Source organism: Drosophila kikkawai, chromosome X (genome assembly GCF_030179895.1).
Source record: "Drosophila kikkawai strain 14028-0561.14 chromosome X, DkikHiC1v2, whole genome shotgun sequence".
Classification (NCBI taxonomy): Eukaryota; Metazoa; Arthropoda; class Insecta; order Diptera; family Drosophilidae; genus Drosophila; species Drosophila kikkawai.
In genome coordinates, this window is record NC_091733.1 from 3,832,776 (window position 1) to 3,847,915 (window position 15,140).

The following is a 15,140-nucleotide window of genomic DNA, read 5'->3' on the forward strand; positions in this document are numbered from 1 at the left end:
ATATATATTATATTATAAACCGATTTGTAACGTTACATCGCGAGCGGTACAAGATTTTCTATGTTTTTACCTTACGTTTTCGTATAAATAACTTTATATTTTCTTGAAAAGCAACTTATTAGAGAAGATTTTTTAGAAAAAGGGAAATCATTTCGTTTGTTTTTCATTCGAAAAATTAAATATAAAAATGCTCTTAAAAATATAAAAAATACCAAAATTTTAGTTTTCTGGCCGATTTTTATATTAAAATACTGCTATGTAAACATTGTATTCAGCCCTGCTCCGGTAATCGTAAAATTTTTTCGATTTCGTTTTGGGCGAAAACGAACCGTTTTCGTTTTTAGCTGCTCCGGTTTTCGGCAAATTTCTGCTATCGGATGTTTCGTTTTCTCATCGTTTCTCTCTGCTCAAGCAGCTAACTTGTGTTGTTGGTAATAAGCAAACAACGTAAAGTACTGCCTATTATATTTTCAATTGCCCTTTTTCTAAGCCAGAAAAAGGCAAAAAATGGTAGAATTAAGCAAATCCAGGCACCTAAGATGCTGCCACACTTTTCACAGTTTTAATTCCGGTGGTCTAAAATAATTATTTGGTTAATTTGGACCATTTAAGTAATCACATTAAATAGCATTAATTATAAACAACCATTTTGGCGGTCCTTTAAAGTTATTAATGTATTCATTTATATTTTATAAGTATTTTTAACTGGCTGTTTCGATCCACCAACAATATGGCAACCTTGGCGATAACTTTTTGCGGTGAACTTATCGACCTATCGCCAAAACGAGAAAACTGGTTGAGCACGGCAAAATTTTCGTTGTCAAATCTGAGGTGGGGTCAGAAATAAATTTTTTATAAAATAATTATCTGTCAGAATGATCTTGTTGCATTTTCAATCGGAATGGGCTGGAGGACTATCGATAGATCGATAGAGGTAGGATCTTTAGGACCAGGGGGGGCAGGGATTCAAAAGAGCGAACCGGGAATAGGAAACGGGATTAGGTTAAGGGAATTAAGAGAAAGGGTTTTTACCCTTGGCCTCGGCCGTTGCACCGAAAAAAGAACGGTTCCTGGGTGCGAACTCGGGTGACAGGCGAAGCCTATATAGGGAGGGATAGGCAACATGGAAGCCGGCAGTAGCAACGGAAAGTCGAAGTTAAAGCAGCTAATCTCCTGGGCGGCTAGGAATTACCTGAAGAACGTGGGTGAAAGTGCAAAGATTTAAAAAAAAAAACGTTTTATTTAATAAACGTGTATTTTCAGCGTGGCAGTGAACCAATCGCTGGCCACGGCGATTTTTTATTCAAAATTTGTGAAATTATACGGAGAATCTTACCCGCCGCCGACGTTCTGGGGAGGATATATTCTGGAGAGGAGTGAGGGAGATTTTCAAACGAGCCTCTAAGCAGCCGTTGACGGAGCCATCTAGCTAGCCAAACGGGAGTCCGGTGAGTCCATTCCGTGAAGCGCCGTCTAGAACCGGCAGGTTTTTGTACCCATATTTGGGACAGTTGTTTGGCTCTGCCCCTTCTCAAAAAAACGACGTGGCCGTGGCTCCGAAGGGCCTTCTTTCCTCGGGCTTGCGTCGCCATCAGTCGTCACGATTTCTGGCCACTCCCGCCACCGAAGCATTTACGGGTCGCCGATAGTGCCTTCTCGTTGCTGCAATAGAATAAAATAATTAGTGTGCTGTTGTTTTTGTTAGGTTAATTTATTTGTCTTACTATAATTGGTTCCGTGTGCTTGTTTCTCCGCGTCTCTTAACTTGGGTCAGGGATTTGTGCAACACGAGTTCTGCAGAATTGAGGAACGGCTTTGAAGAAGTGGATATTCACTGAAGATATACTTACCCATCCCCTTTATTTCTCTTGGAGCTCCAGCAGGGATAATAGGTAGAAAGGAAAAGGGAATCTAGCGTACTTCTCCAGCCAGTTTGTGGCTTTTTCCTTAAGCGGACCGCCGCTTCTTCTCCGCTGCCGCAGTCTTGGCGCGAGCGCATCCCGGGCTAGGGTGACGTTTCGCCGGGAATGAGTCCATTAGGAACTCTATATTACTCTGCCAATGTTAGCCTTAAGTATCTGAAATTTCTAAAGTATTAAACGCCATGAACTTTGAGTAAAAAGTAATTACCTGGGGAGATGGGCCGGCCGTCAAGCCGCCTGGATTAGACTCCGGTCCGCCGGAGATGGGTGGTGCCCCTAGACACACCGGAGGCACCACAGGTTGGGCGGGAGCGTCGTGGCGACTCCATCTATGCCACCATTCCGCAAAAGTCGTCTATTTTGGTTTGTTTACTTTTGTTTGTTAGAGCTGTGTTATCTGTTAGTGAGGAGTTTGTGTGAGACGTCCGATTAATCGGTGTTTCGTTGTGCGGACTGCGGGCATAGGTTCCTACCCCCCCCTGGGCATCCACTGAGCTAGTCCGGCATTGCCCAGGGAATATGCAGTTCCATAACAATATGGCGCCCAAATTAAAAAAAAAAAAAAATATATCATCGGGATGAGGACGTCTTGTCCAGTCACGTCCTGGGCTATCCAGCCTCCACGAAGGGTGGCTTGCGAGGCCTATATTACGGCCTGCAATTGCACCTGGGACATGGAGACTGGTGGTCCAGGCGGAGGCATTTTTTTTGTTTATCGTTTTCTTTTGGTTTGTCTAGACGGGAGGCTTGTGCCGCAGGAGAGCGGACAATTGCTCCATGTCACAGCTCGCAGCTGTTTTGCTGTGCAGAGGTGGTGGCATCCGGGCGTAAGACGCCGGATTTGCATCCCTCGGGCACAGACCCGTGCAGGAAGCACGGATACACTGTGATAAATTAAAAGCTGTGATATAATTGATAGGGATACATGTTAAATTTTTTGTTTATTAACGTAAAGTCTGGTAATTTTTGTTTTGTTAACGTAATTTTTGTGCGGATCCTTGGGTTTTCCTGGTGAGGGTGGCTTTTGGGATCGTCTTGGAGGTGGGTGTCGTGACCCGCAGGACACACTGCGCGTTGCACGACCATGCCACAGGGTGAACCTCAAGCCGCGTTCGCCAAGGAAAATCCTACGGGATGCTGCGAAGGCCGAAGTCCTTAACTGGCGACTTTCAGCACAGCTGAAAGTTAGTCCAGTTGACGAGCGGCCGGAGTAGAGACGACCGGAAGGAATGTAAGACGCAGGAAATCTGGCACGGAGTCCACCGGCGGTTGATCGGCTCCATCTCCCCTAAGAATTTAGAAGCAAAGGAAAATTAGTTGACTGGTTATTTATTTATTTATTTTTGGTTATTTATTTATTTATTTGTGGTTATATATTTATTTATTTGCTGTTTGTTATTTATTTACTTATCTTGCTTTATTTATTTATTTATATCGTTATATTTGTTATTTATTTATTTATTTATTCAGTGTTAGGTGTTTGTTTAGAGATTTGGGTAGGTGGTGTTATAAATTTGTTAGGTGTTTCGCAAGTTAGGAGGTATAAAAAAATGGCAGAGGAAAGGCAGGACAGGTACGACCTTAGATCGAAGGGTCCTTCAGCCCAAGAAGAAGAAATGTGGTCCACGGACGCGGAAGGTGCTGCTGGGTACGCGCCGCCGCGGTTCTCAACCGGGTTGGTGAGGACTCCACCGCGACGACGGGCAGAGGAGCAGCCAGAGGAGCCGAAGCAGCTGAAGTCGCTGGAGTTTGAAGCGATCGGGGCAGCAGCTGACAAGCTGTTGGAGGTGGAATCCCCCCCGAAGGCGGTACGCTTCCAGAGTCCTCCGGTGGACTCAACAATCACGTCGGCGGTGAACCTCGCCCTAGCGCAGGCAGCGGAAACGTACCGCAAGTCCCAGGAGGCGGGAATCGGCCAAGGTTTGCGGGACGAGCTGCGGGCTGGCTTCCTGGAGATGATGAATCTGATGAATCAGGTGCTGAGACCGGCAGGTACTCACCAGCAGGAGCCGCAGCGGATCCCAGCCCAGCAGCAACAGCAGCCTCTGCCAGAGGGACGGCCACAGCAGCCTTTTCCTATGGGACGACCGACGGAGGGACCCCAAGGCGCTCGTGGAGCCATACCGCGGAGCCACCAGACGGTCAGTGGGCAAGCGGCAAGGACACCTCCGCGTGTTCCACCGAAGCCGCCCAGGAAAGCACCGTACCCGGACGAGACAGTCTGCAGCAGCCCAGGGTGGTCCACCGAAGTCGAGGAGATCCGTCGGGACGAGGGCGGACGTCGGAATTGGCGAGTGGAGGATCGCCGCGCGGGCGAGTTCCAAGATGAGCGGGCGTACGCCAACTGGGACGTAACGGGAAGCAGCGCGCAGTACACCAGGGTGGAGCGCTGGAACATCTCGTTCAGCGGCGAGGACGAGAGGAACCACGTCGAGGGGTTCCTATTCCGGCTGGAGTACCTCCAACGCCAAACTCGATGTCCGTGGGCTGAAGTTCTGCGAAACTTCCACACGTTGCTATCGGGACGGGCGTTGGAGTGGTATTGGATCCATGTCCAGCAGCATAGACTGGACCATTGGAGCCAGTTGCGTCGAGCGCTGCTTGACAGGTTCCAGAGCCATGAGACGGAGCACCAAAGGATGCACCTCCTTTTGCAACGGGAGCAGCAGCCAGGAGAGGGCGTAGACGATTACCTGCACGCCATGCAGACCCTTGCTTCTCGCCTGAAAAAGCCAATGCCAGAGCGGCACTTGGTGAAAGTGATGAAGAAGGGTTTGCGAGAGGGAATCGCGCGTTTTATCTACGCGATGGAGCTGCTCACCGTGGATGAGTTGCGGCAGGAGGCCGTCGAGGTGGAGCGCAGTTTTGGACGCAGGAGCCGCACACCATTTCCTCCACTGACGCGCTATCCGGCAGGAGAGCGAAACAGGGTCAGCGAGGTGGCTGGACCGGAACCAGATGAGGAGGAGCACCCGCCTGAGGTCGAGGAAGTCCGGGAGAGGCCACGGAATCCATTCCGAGCGGGATGTTGGAACTGCGGAGCGTTGGACCACGGCTTCCGGGATTGTGAGCAGGAGCTGCGGAAAGTGTTCTGCTTCCGCTGTGGAAAGGCCGACACGGTGGCCCCAAAATGCCCGAATTGTGCGGGAAACGGTCGGCTGGGCGATGCGAGAGCGGGAGGAACTCGCCCAGGACGGAAACCCGCGATGTAGGGGAGCCTGCAAGGAAGGAGATAAATATTAATCATCATAATAAAAATATATTAAGGGACTTACCATATGAGGAGCGCATGCGAAGGTATATAGAAACTAGGAATAGAATTTTTAAACAGCACCAGCTGTGCGGAATGCGCCAGGTATCCCGAACGGTACGGAAGGCCAGAGATCGGTTTCGGAAGCGTAGGGACAAGCGAAGGGAAGTCGTCGCAGCGGTACAGCGGGGCGGCATCCACGATTCCAGGCCCTTCGCCGCGATAAACATTTTAGGCCAGCAGCTGACGGGTCTGTTAGACACCGGAGCGAGTGTCAGTCTGCTCGGCAAAGGCGGTAGGGAACTGGTGGAGGCGTTGGGTGTGCCTGTACAAAGATATTTCTCGGTGGTGCGTACGGCCGCAGGCGAGGATCGTTCGATCATCGGGCGATTAAAGCTACCTGTGGAATACAAAGGGAGGGTAGAGAATATTCTTTTCTATCTTTGCCCTTACCTTGAGCAGCCGGCATATCTCGGAGTCGACTTTTGGCGAGCGTTTGGCTTGGCTCCGGCCGTAGTGGGAGAAGTACCGCCAAACAGCGTGATGAAGGCCGAAGAAATCCACGCCAGGGAAATGGAACACTACGCCGACCAAGAAGACGACGACGAAGAGAAGGTAGATCCCGAATCCTGGTCTCTATCCGAGGCGGAGTCCCGGAAGCTGGAGGAAATCAAGCTGATGTTTCTCACCTTTGAAAAGGATGGCTTAGGAACCACGAGCCTGGAGAAGCATTCCATAGAGCTGGTAGAAGGCGCAAAGATTTTTAAGGATCGGCCCTATCCGATGTCTCCGGCGAAGCAGAAGGTGGTCGAGGACGAAGTCGACAAGATGCTGGCGCTGGGAGTCATCGAGGAGAGCAAGAGCCCGTGGAGTAACCGGACGACGGTGGTTTCAAAGCCTGGAAAGGACAGGTTCTGCTTGGATGCCAGGAAGCTGAACGAAGTGACCGTCAAGGATGCTTACCCCTTGCCTAGTATCGATGGAATCCTGTCCAGGATCGATCAGACGCACTACATTTCCAGCGTGGATTTAAAATTCGCATTTTGGCAGATCGAACTGGACGAGAAGAGCAAGGAGTTGACAGCGTTTACGGTTCCTGGTCGGCCCCTGTACCAGTTCCGAGTGATGCCGTTCGGGCTCTGCAATGCGGCGCAGCGGCTGGTGAGACTCATGGACAGAGTAATCCCAGCCGAAATCCGGTCCAACGTGTTCGTCTACTTAGACGATCTGCTCATCCTGGCACCGGACATCGAGACGCACTTCCGATACCTACGACGAGTCGCCGAATGCCTGAGGGAAGCAGGATTGACGATTGGGCTTAGCAAGTCTAAATTCTGTTTCAAGTCGTTGACTTACCTAGGCTTCATCGTAGGTGGAGGTCGTCTGCGGATGGATCCAGGAAGGGTGGCCGCGATCCGTAGGATGCCAGAGCCGAGGACGATGAAGGAGGTGCGAGCATTTTTGGGCACGGCTGGATGGTATCGGCGCTTCGTCAGGAACTTCGCAACGCTGGCAGCACCGCTCACCGAGGCGCTCAAGAAAACCGGGAACACTAAGTTTTCGCTGAGTCCGGAGGCGCAGCTGGCGGTCGAAGCCCTGAAGATGGCTCTAACGACAGCGCCGGTACTAGTCCACGCCGACTTCAAGCGGCACTTTTTCATCCAGTGCGACGCTTCTCACATCGGGGTTGGAGCGGTTCTGTTCCAGAAGGATGTGGACAACCAGGAGCAGCCGATAGCCTTCTTCTCGGCGAAGATGAACAAGCACCAGGTGAATTACACCGTCACCGAGAAAGAGTGCCTGGCAGCGCTCCTGGCGATCCGAAAGTTTCGGCCGTACGTGGAGGGGATGCCATTCACCTGCATCACGGATCATGCCAGCTTAAAGTGGTTGATGTCCATGAAGGATCTCTCAGGACGCCTGGCCAGGTGGTCTCTGCAGCTCCAGGGATTCAACTTCAACATCGAGCACCGGAAGGGCAGCGAGAACGTGGTGGCAGACACGCTTTTGCGATGCGTGGAGGAGATCGCCGTCGATCCGACAGAGTTGCTGGGTTTCGAGACCACCGAGTTTGCTGGGGATGAGTACCAGGAGTTAGTCCGTGAAGTGGAGGAGAATGCGGATAGCTTACCGGATCTTAGGATCGAGGACGGTCTCATCTTCAAGCGAGTCTCCCCGGAAACGCTGGATGACGAAGTTGAAGGATCCGCATGGAAACTCTGGATACCGCAGAGTCTGACCCACAGCCTGGTTGAGCGAGCCCATACGGATCCCAAGGCAGCTCACGGCGGAATGGGGAAGACTCTGGAGATCCTGCGGAGGCAGTTCTACTGGCCTGGAATGGTGATGCAGATCCGCGAGTTCGTCCGAAGATGTGAGATTTGCAAGGAGTCGAAGGCCCCGAACCACCGGATGATGGTGGGGATCGGAGAGCGGGTACAGACGGAGCGGCCTTTCCAGAAGCTGTACGTCGACTTCCTTGGCAAATATCCGAGGTCGAAGAAGGGACACGCCTGGATTTTCATCGTAGTGGACCACTTCTCCAAATATACGTTCCTCAAGGCGATGAGAGACGCAACCGCTTCGAACGTAGTAGATTTCCTCATTACGGAGGTCTTCTACAAGTTTGGAGTGCCGGAGGTGGTGCACTCTGACAACGGTCGGCAGTTCACCTCGAAGATTTTCGAGGAGGCGATGGAGAGCTTCGGGATCCGGCATCTGAAGACCCCGATTTACTCCCCACAGAGCAACGCAGCGGAACGGGTCAACCGGAGTGTCCTGGCAGCGATTCGAGGGTTCCTGGAGAGTGACCATCGGGAGTGGGATGCGTACCTTCCGGAGATTGAGGTGGCCATCAGGAATGCCGTCCATTCAGCAACAGGCCAGGCGCCGTTCTTTACCGTGTTCGGGCATCATATGTTCGTGCATGGGTCCAGCTACCGACTGGCAAGGAAGCTGCAGTCGATGTGTGACCATGAAATGGCCGGAATGTCAACGGCTGACAAACTCCGGGTGGTACAGGAGAAGGTGCGCAGGAGTCTGGAGACTGCATATGACCACAGTCGCCAGCGATACGACCAGAGGGCCAGAGTCTTCACCGCAAAGCCGGGGCAAGAAGTCTATCGCCGGAACTTTGTCCTCAGCGACTTTGGGAAGCAATTTAATGCGAAGTTCGCAAAAAAGTTCCTAAAGGCCAGAGTGGTGAAGGCCGTAGGCAATAATGCGTACGAGCTGGAGGATCTGCAGGGCCGAAGGTTGGGCATCTATCACGCCAAGGACATCCGCATCTAACCTGGAAAGGAACAAAGAACACAAAGTATACAAGGACGGAGAGGAGCCTACAGACAGCTGATACTTCCCGTAAGGCGTGGGCCCCGCGTTGGGCACCTGACGGAACTGCACGGGAACAATATCCAAATGCTCCCAATGATCCTGTCGAGCCGCCGTGATCCAGTAGCATCTCTCCAAATCCTTGGGTGGTGTTGCATTTTCAATCGGAATGGGCTGGAGGACTATCGATAGATCGATAGAGGTAGGATCTTTAGGACCAGGGGGGGCAGGGATTCAAAAGAGCGAACCGGGAATAGGAAACGGGATTAGGTTAAGGGAATTAAGAGAAAGGGTTTTTACCCTTGGCCTCGGCCGTTGCACCGAAAAAAGAACGGTTCCTGGGTGCGAACTCGGGTGACAGGCGAAGCCTATATAGGGAGGGATAGGCAACATGGAAGCCGGCAGTAGCAACGGAAAGTCGAAGTTAAAGCAGCTAATCTCCTGGGCGGCTAGGAATTACCTGAAGAACGTGGGTGAAAGTGCAAAGATTTAAAAAAAAAACGTTTTATTTAATAAACGTGTATTTTCAGCGTGGCAGTGAACCAATCGCTGGCCACGGCGATTTTTTATTCAAAATTTGTGAAATTATACGGAGAATCTTACCCGCCGCCGACGTTCTGGGGAGGATATATTCTGGAGAGGAGTGAGGGAGATTTTCAAACGAGCCTCTAAGCAGCCGTTGACGGAGCCATCTAGCTAGCCAATCGGGAGTCCGGTGAGTCCGTTCCGTGAAGCGCCGTCTAGAACCGGCAGGTTTTTGTACCCATATTTGGGACAGTTGTTTGGCTCTGCCCCTTCTCAAAAAAACGACGTGGCCGTGGCTCCGAAGGGCCTTCTTTCCTCGGGCTTGCGTCGCCATCAGTCGTCACGATTTCTGGCCACTCCCGCCACCGAAGCATTTACGGGTCGCCGATAGTGCCTTCTCGTTGCTGCAATAGAATAAAATAATTAGTGTGCTGTTGTTTTTGTTAGGTTAATTTATTTGTCTTACTATAATTGGTTCCGTGTGCTTGTTTCTCCGCGTCTCTTAACTTGGGTCAGGGATTTGTGCAACACGAGTTCTGCAGAATTGAGGAACGGCTTTGAAGAAGTGGATATTCACTGAAGATATACTTACCCATCCCCTTTATTTCTCTTGGAGCTCCAGCAGGGATAATAGGTAGAAAGGAAAAGGGAATCTAGCGTACTTCTCCAGCCAGTTGTGGCTTTTTCCTTAAGCGGACCGCCGCTTCTTCTCCGCTGCCGCAGTCTTGGCGCGAGCGCATCCCGGGCTAGGGTGACGTTTCGCCGGGAATGAGTCCATTAGGAACTCTATATTACTCTGCCAATGTTAGCCTTAAGTATCTGAAATTTCTAAAGTATTAAACGCCATGAACTTTGAGTAAAAAGTAATTACCTGGGGAGATGGGCCGGCCGTCAAGCCGCCTGGATTAGACTCCGGTCCGCCGGAGATGGGTGGTGCCCCTAGACACACCGGAGGCACCACAGGTTGGGCGGGAGCGTCGTGGCGACTCCATCTATGCCACCATTCCGCAAAAGTCGTCTATTTTGGTTTGTTTACTTTTGTTTGTTAGAGCTGTGTTATCTGTTAGTGAGGAGTTTGTGTGAGACGTCCGATTAATCGGTGTTTCGTTGTGCGGACTGCGGGCATAGGTTCCTACCCCCCCCCCTGGGCATCCACTGAGCTAGTCCGGCATTGCCCAGGGAATATGCAGTTCCATAACAATCTTGTGGTGGTGTGGAATAAACATCAATAGACCACTGAGTAAACTATTTTTTTCCTTTTGTAAATAAGATCTGATTTCATATAAAAAAAACCATTTACTTTTCATTCCGGCCAGAAAAAGGTGCCCGTTTTTCAAATCGAAAAAATCTTTCGTTTTCGATTACCGGAGCACCAATTTCTCGTTTTCAAAAACGAAAACGAAAAAATCTTGCCGTTTTCGATTACCGGAGCAGGCCTGATTATGAAAATTTATATTTAGGTTTTTTTTTGGATTTAAAGTTTTATATATATGTACATATATGTACACAAAAAAAACTTGAAGTCCAAAACAAATTTTTCATAATACAATGTTTACATAGCAGTGTTTTCATATAAAAATCGGCCAGAAAACTAAAATTTTGGTATTTTTTTGTATTTTTACAGGTTGTACATATTTACAATGTACAAACAAATGAAATAAATGTATGAACATATATATGTATACATACATAAATTCGCGCGATCTTATGACGCTTTTCGGCGACATAAGATCGCGGCTGGCGAAAATATGTCGTTTTTTCTGTGGCGAACTTATGGCGCTTTGAAGCGTCATAAGTCCGCCGCAAGTAATTTTTGAACGCCATAATTTCGCGCGAACTTATGACGCTTTTTGGCGACATAAGATCGCGGCTGGCGAAATTATGTCGTTTTTTCTTTGGCGAACTTATGGCGCTTTGAAGAGTCATAAGTCCGCCGCAAGTAATTTTTGAACGCCATAATTTCGCGCGAACTTATGACGCTTTTCGGCGACATAAGATCGCCGGAAAAAAACGCCATAATTTCGCGGACCAAATGTACTGGGCGAACTTATGGCGGCGGACTTATGTCGCTATGCCATTTTTTCGATTTTGGGTCTTCTTTGTTCGCAGGGCAGTGTGCGGAATTGTGGAAGTCTCCACAGACTACGCAGACTGACCGAAGGGTGCAGTATGTCCTCGTATGTCCATACTCCTGGCAATTTGTGCATTGCACAGGACCGTTGCGTTTGTGTGGTTCTTCAACGGTGATTCTTCGATGCAACAGGAACTGCAACTTGTAGATCGGGTGAACTTCATTCTTCTTCAGAGTTTTACTTTCTGGCTCCAGTTCGACTTTGAATAGTGGTTGCGGCTTTTTGTTTTTATTTATAATGTTGCTGACGTTCTTGGCAAGGAAACCCTTGCCTTTCAGGGCTTCCACTATCTCAGAGGGGGCGACGTCTGGTTAAATTTCTTTTAAAACGACTTGCAGTCCTTTGCTGCTTTTCAGTTGGTAGGTGTAAAAATTGTTTTGAATTTGAATTTTTGTTTCACAAATGTTCCCTTTAATAAGCGGAACAATATGGAAGTTTCCGTCCCCGACCAGCGCAACAATTTTGTTGACCAGGGCGTTTGAGTTTTTCTCCCTAATATAAATGGGTGGGGGCTTTGGTTGTTTTTGGGTCTCCTGCTCCGGCTCTGCTTGGTTATTCTCATCAGCTGCTAGCGGAGAGAATTTGTTGGTGTTGTTTGGATCGTAGCTTTTGGTGACACGGTTGATCTTAGGCTTGTTACCAACCGTGTTATGTGGGCTAAGCTTACGCTTAATTTGGATGTAGCGATCCATGCCAGTCTGTATAGCCGGAACCGCTTGTTGCTTATCAGAGTTCACGGTTTTTGTTACCATTGAATTTGGCGCTGCGTCCGTTGGCACCGATTTCGCAATATTGGTCGCTGGTTTAGTTGTTGCTATTGCTTTTGCTGCGTTTGCAGAAATTGCAGCTCTGCTTGTTGTTGGTGCGTCTTCCATCGAAGCCGATGGTGGTGGGGTTTGGCATTGGGAGCTCCAAGATGTAGGAGCTGGAATGAGTAGGGCGGGGGAGCAAGAGCGCGCTCTCGTGCCGTCGGCGGTCAGTAGAGCCGGGTTGGGCTTAGTAGACGTTTTTTCTGCTTCTATATCGCGAGTTGAGAAATAGGTGAAGCAACCGTTTCTTTGGTTTATAGAGGTTCTACGCTCATTCTTTTGATCGCCGCTCATTATTTTGAGCTTATTTCGCGTGGCACCATATAAATGAACTTTGCAGCTCAAAAACACGTCTCACGCACTTTTGTCCGTATGTCATACGCACTATAGGGCTTGGCCTAGCTGACAGTACGTAGTTTAGAGTTCCGAATTTACTTTTTCACAATGAAAAAACACTTCGAGAATAAACCCCGCGTAGCGGTCGTCCGTAAGTACGTCTGCACTCGATGAAGGTCGAATGCCGAAATATTATTAAAATTAATTCTTACTTCTAATTCTTAATTTTTTTACTTAACCTATAGAATAAAAATGTTACTTGAAAACGAAAAGAATATAAACATGAATACCTAAACTTTAAATATCGAACTCTGCGGTGGTGGTCAAAGGTTGGGTGGGCATATAGCGAACACAATAACACCGGTGTCCTCGCAAAAGTTAGGGATCTCTCTCTGTCCTTTCTTCTTCTGTTCTACCTTCAGCCTTTTCCTCTTCTAGTTTTTTTTCTGTTTGAATTTATTTATACTTCTTCCGATTTGGTTCTAGTTCCTATTTTTGTTGCAAGCACGCTCAATTCTCTTCTTTATTAGTAATAATGTGTAGTTCGTGTCCGAGATCTGAGTAGGCAAGACCTCCACCCCCAAAGCCGACGAGCTAGAGCCGGAAAATACAGCGTGCCCCGCAGCTCAGCTCGAAAGCAGCCAGAATACAACGTTACAAACTACAGTTATAATTTATTATTATTAATAAGAATAGTGGCGCCCAATGTGTGTGGCCTTAGTAAAAGTTTTATTAAGACTCGCGGATAAATAAATTCATTTTCTCTTTTAAACTTCTTCTTTTGATGGCTTGAACGCATCAAGTTAGAATTTTTCTTGTTAGTTTATCTGAAGAATTATCGGATCACAGTGAGGTGAATAGTAATATTCCCAACTGTCCAGATTTCGAAGTGTGTGGCCTTTATACAAATACATTTGTTTAAGACTACCGATAAATAAACTTTTTCTTTCCTTTTTATTCCCTTGCAGGGTATTATAATTTCAGTCAGAAGTTTGCAACGCATTGAAGGAGACCTTTCCGACCCTATAAAGTATATATATTCTTGATCAGCATCAACAGCCGAGTCGATCTAGCCATGTCTGTCTGTCTGTCTGTCTGTTTCTACGCAAACTAGTCCCTCAGTTTTAAAGCTATCTGAATGAAACTTTGCATATAGTCTTCTATATGCCCTCACTGCTATATATGTCGGAACGGGCCGGATCGGACGACTATATCATATAGCTGCCATACAAATATTCGATAAATTTTTAGAAATCAAATTATAACTTTGATGTTTGACATTAATTCTTACTTCTAATTCTTAATTTTTTTACTTAACCTATAGAATAAAAATGTTACTTGAAAACGAAAAGAATATAAACATGAATACCTAAACTTTAAATATCGAACTCTGCGGTGGTGGTCAAAGGTTGGGTGGGCATATAGCGAACACAATAACACCGGTGTCCTCGCAAAAGTTAGGGATCTCTCTCTGTCCTTTCTTCTTCTGTTCTACCTTCAGCCTTTTCCTCTTCTAGTTTTTTTTCTGTTTGAATTTATTTATACTTCTTCCGATTTGGTTCTAGTTCCTATTTTTGTTGCAAGCACGCTCAATTCTCTTCTTTATTAGTAATAATGTGTAGTTCGTGTCCGAGATCTGAGTAGGCAAGACCTCCACCCCCAAAGCCGACGAGCTAGAGCCGGAAAATACAGCGTGCCCCGCAGCTCAGCTCGAAAGCAGCCAGAATACAACGTTACAAACTACAGTTATAATTTATTATTATTAATAAGAATAGTGGCGCCCAATGTGTGTGGCCTTAGTAAAAGTTTTATTAAGACTCGCGGATAAATAAATTCATTTTCTCTTTTAAACTTCTTCTTTTGATGGCTTGAACGCATCAAGTTAGAATTTTTCTTGTTAGTTTATCTGAAGAATTATCGGATCACAGTGAGGTGAATAGTAATATTCCCAACTGTCCAGATTTCGAAGTGTGTGGCCTTTATACAAATACATTTGTTTAAGACTACCGATAAATAAACTTTTTCTTTCCTTTTTATTCCCTTGCAGGGTATTATAATTTCAGTCAGAAGTTTGCAACGCATTGAAGGAGACCTTTCCGACCCTATAAAGTATATATATTCTTGATCAGCATCAACAGCCGAGTCGATCTAGCCATGTCTGTCTGTCTGTCTGTCTGTTTCTACGCAAACTAGTCCCTCAGTTTTAAAGCTATCTGAATGAAACTTTGCATATAGTCTTCTATATGCCCTCACTGCTATATATGTCGGAACGGGCCGGATCGGACGACTATATCATATAGCTGCCATACAAATATTCGATAAATTTTTAGAAATCAAATTATAACTTTGATGTTTTCCAACATTTTTGCACCATTTTTTAGATATGGTCATTTTATATTATTTCAGAATTTTGGTAAAAATTTTATGAAAATCGGACGACTATATGATATAGCTGCCATTGGAACGATCGGGAAATTATTAGGAAAAAAATTATTGCTTCGTTGTTTTTCAACGTATTTATATCTACTTTGAGATATAAGTTTTTTTATTATTCTAGAATTTTGGTATAAATTTTATAAAAATCGGACAACTATATCATATAGCTGCCATAGAAGCGATCGGTAAATGTATAAAATATGTAATGCTGGGAGTGTAAAACTGTAACTGTCAAACTGTAAACATAATAAGTATAGGTAAAATGTAATGAAACTTTGTTTTGTGAGTGTACTTAGCATTTAAAACTATAATGTAAACATCAAAAGCAATCTGCAAGTTAGCTTCCTTTCTTGTTAATTTTAAAATAATGAAGAAGTTTTTTAATATAAAAAATCTGATT

At 47.0% G+C, this 15,140-nt stretch overlaps 1 protein-coding gene and 2 long non-coding RNA genes across 3 annotated transcripts in view; 1 reads left to right on the forward strand and 2 right to left on the reverse strand.

Annotated features, from left to right (window-relative positions):
• The window catches only part of kl-5 (male fertility factor kl5), an 871,112-nt gene that overhangs the window by 235,217 nt on the left and 620,755 nt on the right, over positions 1–15,140 (forward strand). The gene's annotated exons all lie outside the window — the stretch shown is intronic.
• On the reverse strand, positions 1,632–2,294 carry LOC138929253 (uncharacterized). The gene is made up of 4 exons (XR_011445666.1): positions 2,131–2,294; positions 1,851–2,078; positions 1,725–1,794; positions 1,632–1,662 (listed from the first exon to the last, which is right to left on the reverse strand). It is a non-coding gene; the product is annotated as an uncharacterized lncRNA (long non-coding RNA).
• LOC121502185 (uncharacterized) lies at positions 9,401–10,062 on the reverse strand. Its single transcript, XR_005990861.2, has 4 exons — positions 9,899–10,062; positions 9,620–9,846; positions 9,494–9,563; positions 9,401–9,431 (listed from the first exon to the last, which is right to left on the reverse strand). It is a non-coding gene; the product is annotated as an uncharacterized lncRNA (long non-coding RNA).